The sequence below is a fragment of the Chrysemys picta genome, chromosome 1 (genome assembly GCF_011386835.1).
Source record: "Chrysemys picta bellii isolate R12L10 chromosome 1, ASM1138683v2, whole genome shotgun sequence".
Classification (NCBI taxonomy): domain Eukaryota; kingdom Metazoa; phylum Chordata; order Testudines; family Emydidae; genus Chrysemys; species Chrysemys picta.
The window spans coordinates 105,946,405-105,958,635 of NC_088791.1; the positions used below are offsets into that span (position 1 = coordinate 105,946,405).

The window sequence follows — 12,231 nt, forward strand, 5'->3', positions numbered from 1 at the left end:
TATAATGTTAACATTAGCTTTAATAAAATTTCTAAATCAGTTTAATATCAGATATCTACTCTATCAGGAGACAGTATCCTGCCCTTGAAGGACCTACTAATAGATCTTTTTTCTATCTCTAACTGATATGAGCCCACATATGTCATGAGGACATATATTGTGACATGACACTGTTGAAACATATTAAACCATCGTCACACTGATGCACCATTATGGCATCATTGTGTTGTTGTACTTGGTCCTGAAAATAAAGGTTTTAAAGGTGACAACTGTAATCAGACTGAGAACACTGGCTTATCACCGTCATAGCTTTGGTTCAGAGGTAGATTAGGGTGGTTCACAATGAAATGAGGCCCTATTAGAACATATTGCAAAAGCACCACACAATTGGAAACATTTTGATATTTCTGCACATTTTGTGATGAGCTGAATTTTGATTGGATTCTGTGCAAGACATTGCCTACACTAGACGGGCTATACTGCTTTAACTATAAATTCCTGAGCTGGAGTTCGGCCAAGATTCTTAGTTTAACATACCTAATTTTATAAAAACATACCATAGGATGTATAACAAACAGAGGAGGCTCATTCCAAAATCCATGGGTTGTAAAAAATAAATGAATAAAAGATAGATTTTATTCATTTCATATTCATACCATGTGTCATATCCACACCTACTGTAATTAACTTTGCAAGTAACACACCATGAGACACCGTCAAATGATTTTCCATAATTAAGATATGTATTATTCAAGCATTTGATATGATGTCTGAAGAAAAGCTACTCTCACAATTAATGGTTGGATATGAGCATTGTCTGTCACCTGGATTGAAAAAAGCCAGGGAACTGCAAATGAAGAATAATGTTTAACTGCAATGTACCAGATTTGGAGGGAGACATCTTGTAATGTGTCACCGGGAGCTGTGAAGGTTTGGTTTTATATAACATATTCATTAAGGGCCTGGAAAAACATATTCAGCATGTAAATGAAATTTACAAATTATATTAAAGTTAATGTTTAAAAATCAAATATACACAACTGCACATCTGGGGCAGGCTTGAATTATGAGGGATTACGAGTATCGGTTACAAGGTTCATGAGATATATACGTATGGACATAGACACTGATTCAGGAAAGCACTTAAGTATGTATTTAAGTCTATCCCTATTCAGGAGAGCATGTAAGCACATGCTTAACTTTAAGTATCTACTTAAATTCCCATTGAGCATGGGTGGGCTGTGGTGTATCACTTTTATAGCTGTAGAAAGAGCCACTCTGCACAGTGCTTCCTCCACACATAGTGCCCAGGAAGTATTATGGGGCTGCTTCTCTAATAGTGTGAGTTAGCACTGTTCCATTGTCTTCAAAGGAGCTACACCAATTTATAACAACCAAGAATCTGGTCCCATGTCTTTTAAAGGCATAATGTATTTTGGCATAATGTGGTCTTACTCTTAAAGTCATCTATCATTAGATACTACCTAAAAATAAAAACACAGACATCTATGTATTAAACTTTTTCTATTGAAGTTTTTGAAACTAGGTCGCATTGAACTAAAAACCAAAGCTTATTAGGATAAAATACAAATGCATCATTGCATACACCATTTTCTTGGGTTTTGCTGGGTTATACTTAACATTTTTACCATGACTAAATGGGGACATATGAAAAATTAAGCAAATCAAAGAATAAGAAGAAATAATGGTATGGTCCTATAGAATCCAAGTCCACATGTTTGTAAAGTGCTATAAGCCATTACAAAGGGGTATCCTCAAAGAAAAGCAAAATCCTCTAGTAGTTTTCTCATTAAAGTTCAATACTTTAGTAGCAGAGCTTCTAAAATTATATTCAAATGGGCATAAAATTCATATATATGCTTATTTTGCAAAGGTTACAGTTAACAGTAGAACTTCAAAGTAGTCATTAATAGCAGGGAAAAAGCTGTGAGGTAACTTGGTGTATATATACAGAGAGAGAAAACACACACACTCACTCTCTTTCTCTCCCCCTCTGCCCCCCGCCCCCAAAACAAGTTTTTGCTTTTTCCCTGCTATTAATGACTACTTTGAATTTCCACTGCTAACTGTAACCTTTGCAGATATATATTTATTGCAGGAAAGTCTAACTACACTGTGTATTTAAATCTGTCTGGCTTGTTAACGTGGAAAACTCTACTTTTTTAGAGCTCTCAAGAGAAAGCATGTTCACGATACGTAATATTTCTGTAATATTATAAACTATAGCAAATCTAAATATCACATGACTAAAATGCCGTTGGGGTATTTGCATCTGAGGCAAGTTGCACATGATTTAGGAGTAATTAAGGATAAATAGAAGTACAACTGTAAAGGCAGTTGGCCCATTTACATTGCACTCTATTAAATCCATGGCTTTCGAGGGGAGCAAATTTCTTGCCTGTGATCATCAGGAAAAAAGTTGTAAATCAGAACCCTATTCTCAGGAGTCCTGTCCATGGGTGAATATACTGAAAATCAAATATGCTGCTGAAATAAAATGTTCATGAGACCTTCTTTAATTAAGGAAGATGTTTTCCACTGTGAGAAAACGTTGTTTGGCTCAAGGGAAGTTATTATTTGTATACAAATGTAGCTGTTAGTATGTAAAAATCAAATTACATTATGTTGGAGGAAGCTGGTCCTTTACACATATCTCCTGGAGCAAGCATAAGTGATTAGAAACAAAAAAGTCTACCAAGAGCTCTAGCCCACATATAAGGCACTCACAGTTAACGGGCTCATTAAGTTAGGGGGGTCATTAAGGTTATTGTGGGCTGGCCCTAGAAGTGTAGCATAAGCTACTTGTTTATTTCTGGAAATCATTTTTTTCTGGAGATTTAAAGTCAACTGAATTAAGTTCTTTGGGGCTGGGACTGGGACTGAGACTGCCTGTGTGTTTGTACAGCACCCAGCACGATGGAGCTCTGATTGGCGCCTTTGGGTGCCACAGCTGTGCACATCAATAGGAAGGAAATAGATCTGGCAGTCTACAGAATGTCTTTGTCTGCTAAAAAGTAACACAGAAACAACTTTGCTCCATCTGCTGCCACTAAGTGCTTTAGCAAATGCCATTCAAGGACTTAGCATGGGTTACAGGCTCCAGACCTCAGATCTTATCATGCCATTCTCTCTTTCAAGAGGAGAGATTGTTTGTAATGCTTGCTAATATTTTAACAAGGCGCTGTCTACACAGACACACTCTGCTCACCAAGGGTATGAGAAAGCTCCCATTAGCAACAAAACTCTCATTGGCTTTGGTGGAGGCAAGATGAAGCCTCAGCAGAGTAACCACTTCCAACCCCATCTACCAAGAGTATACTCCCACACATTCATCCTGCACACCAAGAGAGCAACCCCTCTCCATGGCTATATGCTAACAGAACACCTTCCCCACAGCAATAAAGACAGCAACTCTGCCTCTTACTAGCATGCCAATCAAGTGCCTCCTCCCCTGCCACACCAATCAGTCCCCTCCACACAGAACAAAGCACCCAGTCAACAAATAGACCACCACCGGCAGGCGCTCACATGCCTCGCCCGACAGGGCATCTCTCCCCATGCCAATCTGCAAACAGGGACAACCCGTCCGACATACTCACACAGAGCTCCCTTCATTCAAAGCCCAACAGGACAGCTTCATACACCTTGTCAGTCAATGAGCACACCTCTGTATAGTGCAGGAACTAGGCGTATCTTTGGGAAAGCCTGGATCTCTTTCTTCTCCACTCATATCAAAATCTATCACTTTCTGGAGCAAGGAGCCCTGGTGCTTCTTGTAGGGAAAATTCATTAGAAATGACAGCCTAAGAAAGAGGCATGAAAGCAGATGCATGCCCCTTTTCCCCAACTTGCTGCCATTCCCTCACTTCACAGTGCTCCAGGCTGCAGAGCAATGATCTGGGCACACAGAGGGCTAGTAAACTGGCATGCTCCATGGGCTTCTGAAGTTTTCCAGGAAGGCTGAGAGCAAGGGCAACACAACGAGGAGGGTGTAATCAGCTTTATCCCACCCTCGGAACTGTCAGGTGCAACATCACGATGGATTTCCCAGCCTGGGCTGCTGGCAGCTCAGCTGGGTCATTAGCAACAACTGTCTATCCAGCGGCAATACATTAATACATCTCTGTCACTGAGTCACTCTGTCCAGCATGCTCTGCCATCATATTTCATCATAAAAGTTATATTGAGGCTTATGGGGAGGCAACACTTTCAAGTTAAAACAGAACACCCACTGTGTTTTGAGAGCGGGGAGGTACAGGATTTGGCCAAGATGCTCTTCAGATGTTACCTTCCCACTCCTGCTGTTTAACTGGAGTGAGCTACTACTCTGAACAGGATTCCAGCTGTGGAGGTTTGAACCACAAGTGGGAGACACCATCACATCTTTTTGCTGTAAATATGTTAGTATTTATTATGATTATTTTCTTTTGGCATTAGCAATTGTTGCTGAAGTACATGGGACTGTTTGGACAATTTTTAGACACAAATTCCCAGTCCTCTGTGATTAGTGAAGATTTAGCCCAAAGGTGTTTTTTCTCCCCCTCCATTATGTATGCAGGGCAGAACTCAAAGTGAGCAGAGATGAGATGCAGGTAAGTTTCTTCTGGAAACAGAGCAGTTTAATACCAGTTTGTTGTCTAACTTAGAACAAGGTGGTAACCACAAAAGTGACTGAAAAGTGACCTATCTGGGATTCCATTCCAAGTTTGCTATCTTGCATTGATTTCTGTATCATATTGGCTCAGTGTGAAAGTCAAAAGATGATCTCGCTACCTGCTAGTCCTGCAAACCCAGCCTGGTGTCTAACCCTGAGTTATGTTCATCCTGGATTTTATATCACCCCCAGTAATAATAATGCTAGGGTTAACATATCTAACAAATAAAAAAAGAGGACCCTCCACGGGCCCTGGCCCCGCCCATTTCCCCACCCCCAGCCCCGCCCCAACTCCGCCCCTTCCCCACCCTAACCCCCTAACCCCACCCCCTCCTCTCTCCCACTCCCAGCCACGCAAAAAGGGCTGCCCGAGGGCTACCGGCTTCACGGTTTGCCGGGCAGCCCCCAGACCCTGTGCCCCTGGCCGGCGCTTCCCCAGCGCAGCTGGAGCCCGGGAGGGGAAGAGCCCAGCCGGGGGTGCAGGGTCTGAAGGCTGCCCGGCAAACCGTGAAGCCGGTAGCGCTTGGGCTTCGGGCAGCCCCTATGCCTCCGGACCCTGCGCCCCTGGCCGGGCACTTCCCCTCCCGGGCTCCGGCGGCACAGGGTCCGGAGGCATGGGGGCTGCCCAAAGCCCATAGCGCTCGGCTCTTAAACAGAGCCGAAGAGTCAGGGGAGGAGCAGAGCTGCCGCGGCCGGAGGCTCTGCTCCTCCCCTGACTCTTCGGCTCTGTTTAAGAGCCGGGCTGCCCGAGCGCTACCGGCTTCGGGCAGCCCCCATGCTTCCGGACCCTGCGCCGCCGGAGCCCGGGAGGGGAAGTGCCCGGCCGGCGACTGGGGTCCGGAGGCAAGGGGGCTGCCTGAAGCCCATAGCGCTCGGGCAGCTCGGTTCTTAAACAGAGCCGAAGAGTCAGGGGAGGAGCAGAGCCACCGCGGGAGGGGAAGTGCCCGGCCAGCATTTTCCCGGACATGTTCGGCTTTTTGGCAATTCCCCTGGACAGGGGTTTGATTGCTGAAAAGCCGGACATGTCCGGGAAAAACCGGACGTATGGTAACCCTAAATAATGCAGCGATTAGGACTTTGCTAACAATTTTGCTTATGGTGCATATGTCAGAACAGAATGCAGCCCATTCTTGTAGATTGTAATAATTCTGCTTTGCTAATAATAGACAAACTTGGTTTGGTCAGTAAATGAAGCAGAAATCTCTCAAGGACACATGGATACTGTAGAGAAAGAAGTGCTGCTTTCTCACGGACACTTTATAGACTTCATCTACATTTTAAGTGCTTAACTTTGATAGTTAGCTACATCCTGGCATTGGGCAACAGTGTGGTTCCCCCCTAACCAAACAGGATCACGACAGTCATTGTGGACAGTCCTTCAGGGGTGCAGCACATACTTGAGCACAACTGGGCAGATGTGCTGGCTGGTGCAGAGGGGGAAGTCGGTCACAACCCCTCCCTCTTCCTACCTGTCCCTCTTTGGAGTGACTTATGCCTAGAACCCTTGTGGAAGGACACAGGAACTAGAATTGTGGTTGGTCTTTGTGCAGGGACCAAAAGAAAAGGTAGGCTACTTCTCTCTATGTGTCTATACAAGGCAAGGGAGAGTAACGATCCAGCCAAGGAATGGCTTCCATATTCCCTTCTAAAGCTGTCCCATCATTTATTGTGTCCGTCTTCATTAACTTCCCTATCTGATAATATAATAGTCAATTAAAAGCAGAATTTTCAACTTCACAACAGCTCTACTTCCTTTGAGAACCTATGAACACTCAGTGCTCAGGATATGGAGGACAGACCACTAAAAACACCCCCTTATTTATGTTTTTTCTAAAAACAAAAACAATAATCCATCAGAAACAGGATCTATGGATCAAGGAAGGCCAAATCCAGTGTTGACAACTCTGATGATTTTATCACAAGTCTTGTAATACTGGTGGTTGTTCTAAAAGCCCCCGCTCCTGGAATCAGGTGATTCTGACAATTTCTCAGCTTTCATTTTATTTTAGGACTGCAGAGGAAACTTTGAAAATGTGAAGTCTAACGGCTCAAACAACAGGGGGCAAATAAGAAGAACCCCGAGTTCATGATTTTAAAAAAATCTCATGATTTTTAAATCAACCTTGTGTTTTTCAGGGGCCTGACTTATCATTTTTGAACATTTGGAGTTGGCAGTACTGCATGCTTCTCCTCCATTTTAAATCCTCTCAGTCTCTGTTGTTAGCCACTGCTAATGTCACACTCTGTTGAAATGATCTACATCAGCATGCTGCAGGGGGAATCTCTAACAAGACAGAGCCGGGATAATCCCCAGAACCAGGGCTGGGACTTGAGCACATGGCTGATGTTTGTATTATGAAAATAAAAGAAGAGAGAGAGGTGGTGAGTGAGTTCTCTCACCAATGGAAGTTGGTCCAATAAAAAAGATATTGCCTCACCCACCTTGTCTCTCTCGTATCCTGGGACCGACACGGCTAAAACTACACTCAATATAAAAGGAGTCATTGAGGACTAGATGTAGCCTTTGCTTGGTGCCCTGGGAAAGGGGTGGTAGTTGTATCACCGGAGGAGAAGCACTCAAAGTCACAATTCCTTACCCCCTTACCGCAGGGTGATGTAACTTAATGAAGTCCTTCACTCTGCTAGCCTGCATGGGGAAAGGCGGAGCCAAGTCTCCCTATACTCTTCTGTGCCCCCGTCTGCCCACCTGCAAAGTGGTGTGACAAGTTGACATTTTCACAATGCCCCCATTCCCATTCTGTAAAGGGGGTGAGGGGAGCACTAACCTGAAGGAGCATAAGGGTGTCTAACTCACTGCATTAAGCTGGGCCAAACACTGACCACTGACCATATGGGCCACTTTCAGTGCAGTTTGTTAAACAGATTGCCCAAAAGCAAAAGGATGAATTTACAGCCTTTATTAAATTGGCAGGTTGAAATGAGCAACTTGATTAGCTGGTTGCAGCATGTGCTGAACATCTCACAAGCTAAATGTACCAGCTGGGACGATTCAGCCTGTTAACAAATTTCCATATGCTGTAAAATTCCATAAACAATGAAAATAGCCTTTTGTTGGTTCAAAATGTATTTTTTTTAAAAAATGTTTAAAAGCCCTCTGCAACCAGACATAGAGCAGCTGTAGTTAATCTACAGGTACAACGTACTGAATAATCAACTGTCTTGTTGGATTGTAATACAACGTTGAATGCAATCTAAAAATAAAACCTACAAATAAGAAAAGCAAGTTAAATGAGAGCTGAGATTTTTCAAGGCAGCCTAAGGGAGTAAGAATCCATTTTTGGAGGGGGTGGGACAAACAACCCCCTTCTCTCCTCCGAAGACAACCCTAGCATCCTGGCCAATGCTTTCCCTTTCAGTGAAACAGTTTGACTAGCTTGTGCTGTGTGAGCACGGTTCTTGAAAATGCCCCGTAACTGCGGCCTCAGCCCTCGCAGCCACTACACAACAGCTTCTAACTCGTTGCATTGCAAAGCCCTTTTTAAACATCTGTCGTGTGGAATATCTGCTGGAAATGCCAGTTCCTGATTAGCATGAGTGGAATAAGCCTTTTGAATGTTTCGGTGACTTTTAGCCACTTTGGAATCCATACATTTCCTTTGTCACGTAAGGTCCTTGGCAAGAAACATCACCCTGCGCACATTCTCACTCGCTCAGTCTGGTGTGTGCAACTGCTGAGCATTGCTTTGGAGAGGGCTCTTCTTACTCCTGTGTCAGCTCAGCAGTATGCTAATGCAGCACTCGAAAGTGAGTAATACACTGACTCCACTCTCTGTGCTTATCAACCCACTCCTCTCCCGAGTCATTGCAAGCCGCTTTAAGGACACGGGGAAAAGAATGAAATAAACGGCCATTCAGCTATCGGCTCTTTACAAATGCACGGCACATAAAACATTCCAAGCAAAGTGGAGAGCAAGAGAGCTTGTAATTCTAAGTAATTGCAGGGCCACTCACAATCAATACAGTATAATACAGATGCATCGTTTGTCTTGGGAGTCATTTCCCCCCGCCCCCACAAAGATTTCTCTCTCTTTCTTCCCGCCCCACCCCCAAAAGGGAAGGTAGAAAAGCCTTTAAAAAAGTCAGAAGCCTGTGAAAAATCCATCACTTTAAATTGCTTGTCAGTGGCAGCCCAGCCATATTTAAATGACGGTTCGATGCAGCATGCACAAGGATGTCTTGTTTCATTTGATTCTTGCTCTTGTTTATTTCCCTTCCCATTTTCTCTTCCTCCCTCCTCATCCCCCAAAATAGAAATCCTTCTGTAAGGGAGAACAGAAACGTAAATGGACACACCTCTCTTAAGCAATGAACTCACTTCTGCCATTGGCAATTCTTCAAGCCAATACTGTCTGAACCTGCCTCACCGTCCCTGGAGTGCCTAGGTGCTCACAGGCACAGCAAGCCGATGAGTCTGCAGACTGCAGCCCCATGGCTTGCTGGACTAAGCAAGTGTTTTCATCCCCTTCAGTTATTCTTACCTTCCAGCCATATATAGTACAAAATGCCTTTGCTCACTTCGAGGTGTTAGGCCCAGGTGAATAGCTCAGGAATCAGAATGAATCTAGTCTATATAAATATGTTTGTTTTCATGCACAAGATATGACCCTATTTGTAGACCAGGTTTGGTTTAATTCCCTGAAGGCCACATCCATCTCATATTTCAATAGCACTGCAAAGGGCATTACCTTATTCTTGCTATCATCATTATCCTCATAGGAACATAAGAACTGCCATATCAGATCAGGACACTGGCCTATCTAGGTTCTGTCTCTGATAATGGCCAGAGCCACATGATTCAGAGGAAGGTGTAAGAAACTGCACAGATCTTCTTCCGCTAATAACATGATTTTCTCCTTATACTAATATCATGTAGGTATCCTCAGGTTGTGGATGATTTGCTGTTTCTTGTCTGCAGAGGTGGGTTTTTGATTTCCCAGCTGGATGACACCTACCAACTTGGATGGAAATGACTTAATCAGAAGAGCTTCAGTGGGGGACAGAGAAAATGGCCAGGTAGCTGAGAAGGAGTCATTGGCTTCCGCTGGTTGTGAACAGCTCAACAGCATGGAGTCCTCCAGGTTGGTGTATCTCTATAATCTTGACCCACCTGGAGATCCATGGTGTCGAACCATGAACTTATGAAGACAGCGCTGCCTCCAAGAGGTGGGAGAGCTCCTCTTCACCCCCAGCACGTAGAATAGTCCATTTCTTGCCACTTACTTTGCCATTGGTTCCATTCCACACACATTCCTTTGACTCTTTTACTACTCGTTTTCTGCCATATGCTTTTGCCTACATCATTCCACAACTTAATGCATATGTATGACTAGAAGCATTACCTACTTGTCTGTTTTAGGCTTTTACTGCCCCCCATCCCCTTGGGCTTGTAATAATGAGGCTCCTAGTGGACTTCATGGGATCCCTGGTTCTTCTACTTTTTTGTGTTATAAGCTGCTCTATATGATGTAGGGGTTTTTTTTGTTTGTTTGTTTTTTTGCAAGAAGGTGAGCATCTAAACTGAGCATTTAACTATAAAATTTAGGTCACATTTATCAAAATGTTTCATTCCAATTTTCACCTTTCTTTGTATAAGTTAAATAAAATGTTGAAACAAAGTCCTTTTGAATTGAAACTAGAAACTGTTTCAAAAAATGCTGAAACAACTTTGACGATTGTGTGTGTGTGGGGGCGGGGGGGGCGGAAAATCAAACGTTTTGTATTGTAAGACTCAGCTAAAGCAACTCTCTCTCACAGGTAGTTTGGGTTGCAACATATTGACTTCCAGTAAGAAAAGTTTTGTCAGAAGATTCCTGTCCAGCTGTAGTGAATTCAAACCACCAGTTTACTCCCACAGGGTCCAAATAGCTCACATAGAAACATAAGGAGGTACCCGCTTCCCCTTAAATTCATGTGTGGACATATAGTTCAAGTCCCACTCAAGCAGTGTCTTTTTCCAGGACAGTGCAGAGGCGTACATACACTCTCCGCTAGTGGAGAAGTGTGAACCTACCATTTAGTTGCTATCTGTTATACTCATTTTGCATTGCATAGATTTGTTCAGAGATGGTAGTGACAAGATCATTTGCAGAAGCTGAAAATATAAAAAAGTAAGGTGAGCTGGCTAATCCATGCCAATAAATTCTGTTTCTGCATTTTAGAGTATTCTCTCCTGGAGATACCTCACAAAGTTCTTCAAAATATGTTATCTGGAGAACATTCTCGTTTCTAAATTAAATAGTTTTGCTACTTCTCTTCTCTTGCATTGTATTGCTGTGGGTAGTTGCCCAAAGACAAAATGCATAGGTTGGCATAGTTGTTGTGGGGATTTAGGGGAAGAGAGGAGGGAGTGGCATATATGTATTAAGCATTCATCTACTCCTGCTGCTTATTCCTCAACCTGAAGTTGCAACTGCCCTGTTTTTGACCTTATCATTTGTTGCAGTGGAGATGATTATGATGGCAGAGAAGAGGCAACTAATGTAGGGTTACCATATTTCAGCAAGCAAAAAAGAGGACGGGAGAAGCCCCGCCCCTGTCCAGCCCTAGCCCCGCCCCTGCCCCACCCACTTCCCACCCCCCTCAAAACCCCCAACCCTCCCCCCCCGCTCCTTGTCCCCTGACTGCCCTCTCCTGGGACCCCTGCCCCTAACTGCCCCCCAGGACTTTACCCCCTACCTAAGCCTCCCTGCCTCTTGTCCCCTGACTGCCCCCTCCTGAGACCCTCCCCCCCATCCTAACTGGCCCCCTAGGACCCTACCCCCTACCTGTACCCTGACTGCTCCAACCCTTATCCACACCCCTACCCCCAGACAGACCCCTGGGACTCCCATGCCCCATCCAACCACTCCCCACCCCCTGACAGCCCCCCCCCAGAACTCCCGACCCATCTAAACCCCTCTGCTCCCTCTCCCCTGACTGCTCCGATCCCTCTCCCCACCCCTGCCCCCTGACAGCCCCCCCCCAGAACTCCCAAACACCCCCCCCGCTCCTTGTCCCCTGACTGCCCCCTCCTGGGACCCCTGCTCCTAACTGCCCTCCAGAACTCCACCCCCTTCCTAAGCCTCCCTGTTCCTTGTCCCCTAACTGCCCCCTCCTAAGACCCCCTCCCTAACTGCCCCCCAGGACCCTACCCCCTACCTGTACCCTGACTGCCCAAAACCTTATCCACATCCCCCCAGAAAGCCCCCCCGAACTCCCAACCCCCCCCCCCGTTTCTTGACTGCCCCATCCAAAACCCCCTGGCTCCCTTGTTGTTGGCCTTCGGTTCGCCTAAGGTCTCTCTGGGAGCTTGCTCAGGAACTGTCTGAGCCGTTCTCCTGGCACGTTGGGCAGCAGTGGGGGAGGAGCTCCAGACTGCCGGAGGTGAATGCAGGGAGGGAGGGAGGGAGTGAGCTCTGCTGCAGGGGGGAGGAGGGACTCTCTCTCGCTGTCGGAGCCACATGTAAGTGGCACCATCCGGCTGCCCTGTTAGCCGCGCGTGCTCTGCATGGGGGGGGGGGGGGGGGGAAGTCCGGACATTAACAAATTCCCCCCGG

At 45.3% G+C, this 12,231-nt stretch overlaps 1 protein-coding gene across 18 annotated transcripts in view; it reads right to left on the minus strand.

The window, feature by feature from the left end:
* The window catches only part of CHRM2 (cholinergic receptor muscarinic 2), a 176,843-nt gene that overhangs the window by 124,700 nt on the left and 39,912 nt on the right, over window positions 1-12,231 (minus strand). The window contains exon 3 of one of the 18 annotated variants that reach the window (XR_010592303.1): window positions 8,755-8,955. The exons of the other annotated variants lie outside the window; for them this stretch is intronic. The gene's annotated coding sequence lies outside the window, so the exon portion shown is untranslated. Of the gene's footprint in view, window positions 1-8,754; window positions 8,956-12,231 lie in introns of those variants that run through there. 18 annotated transcript variants of the gene reach the window in all.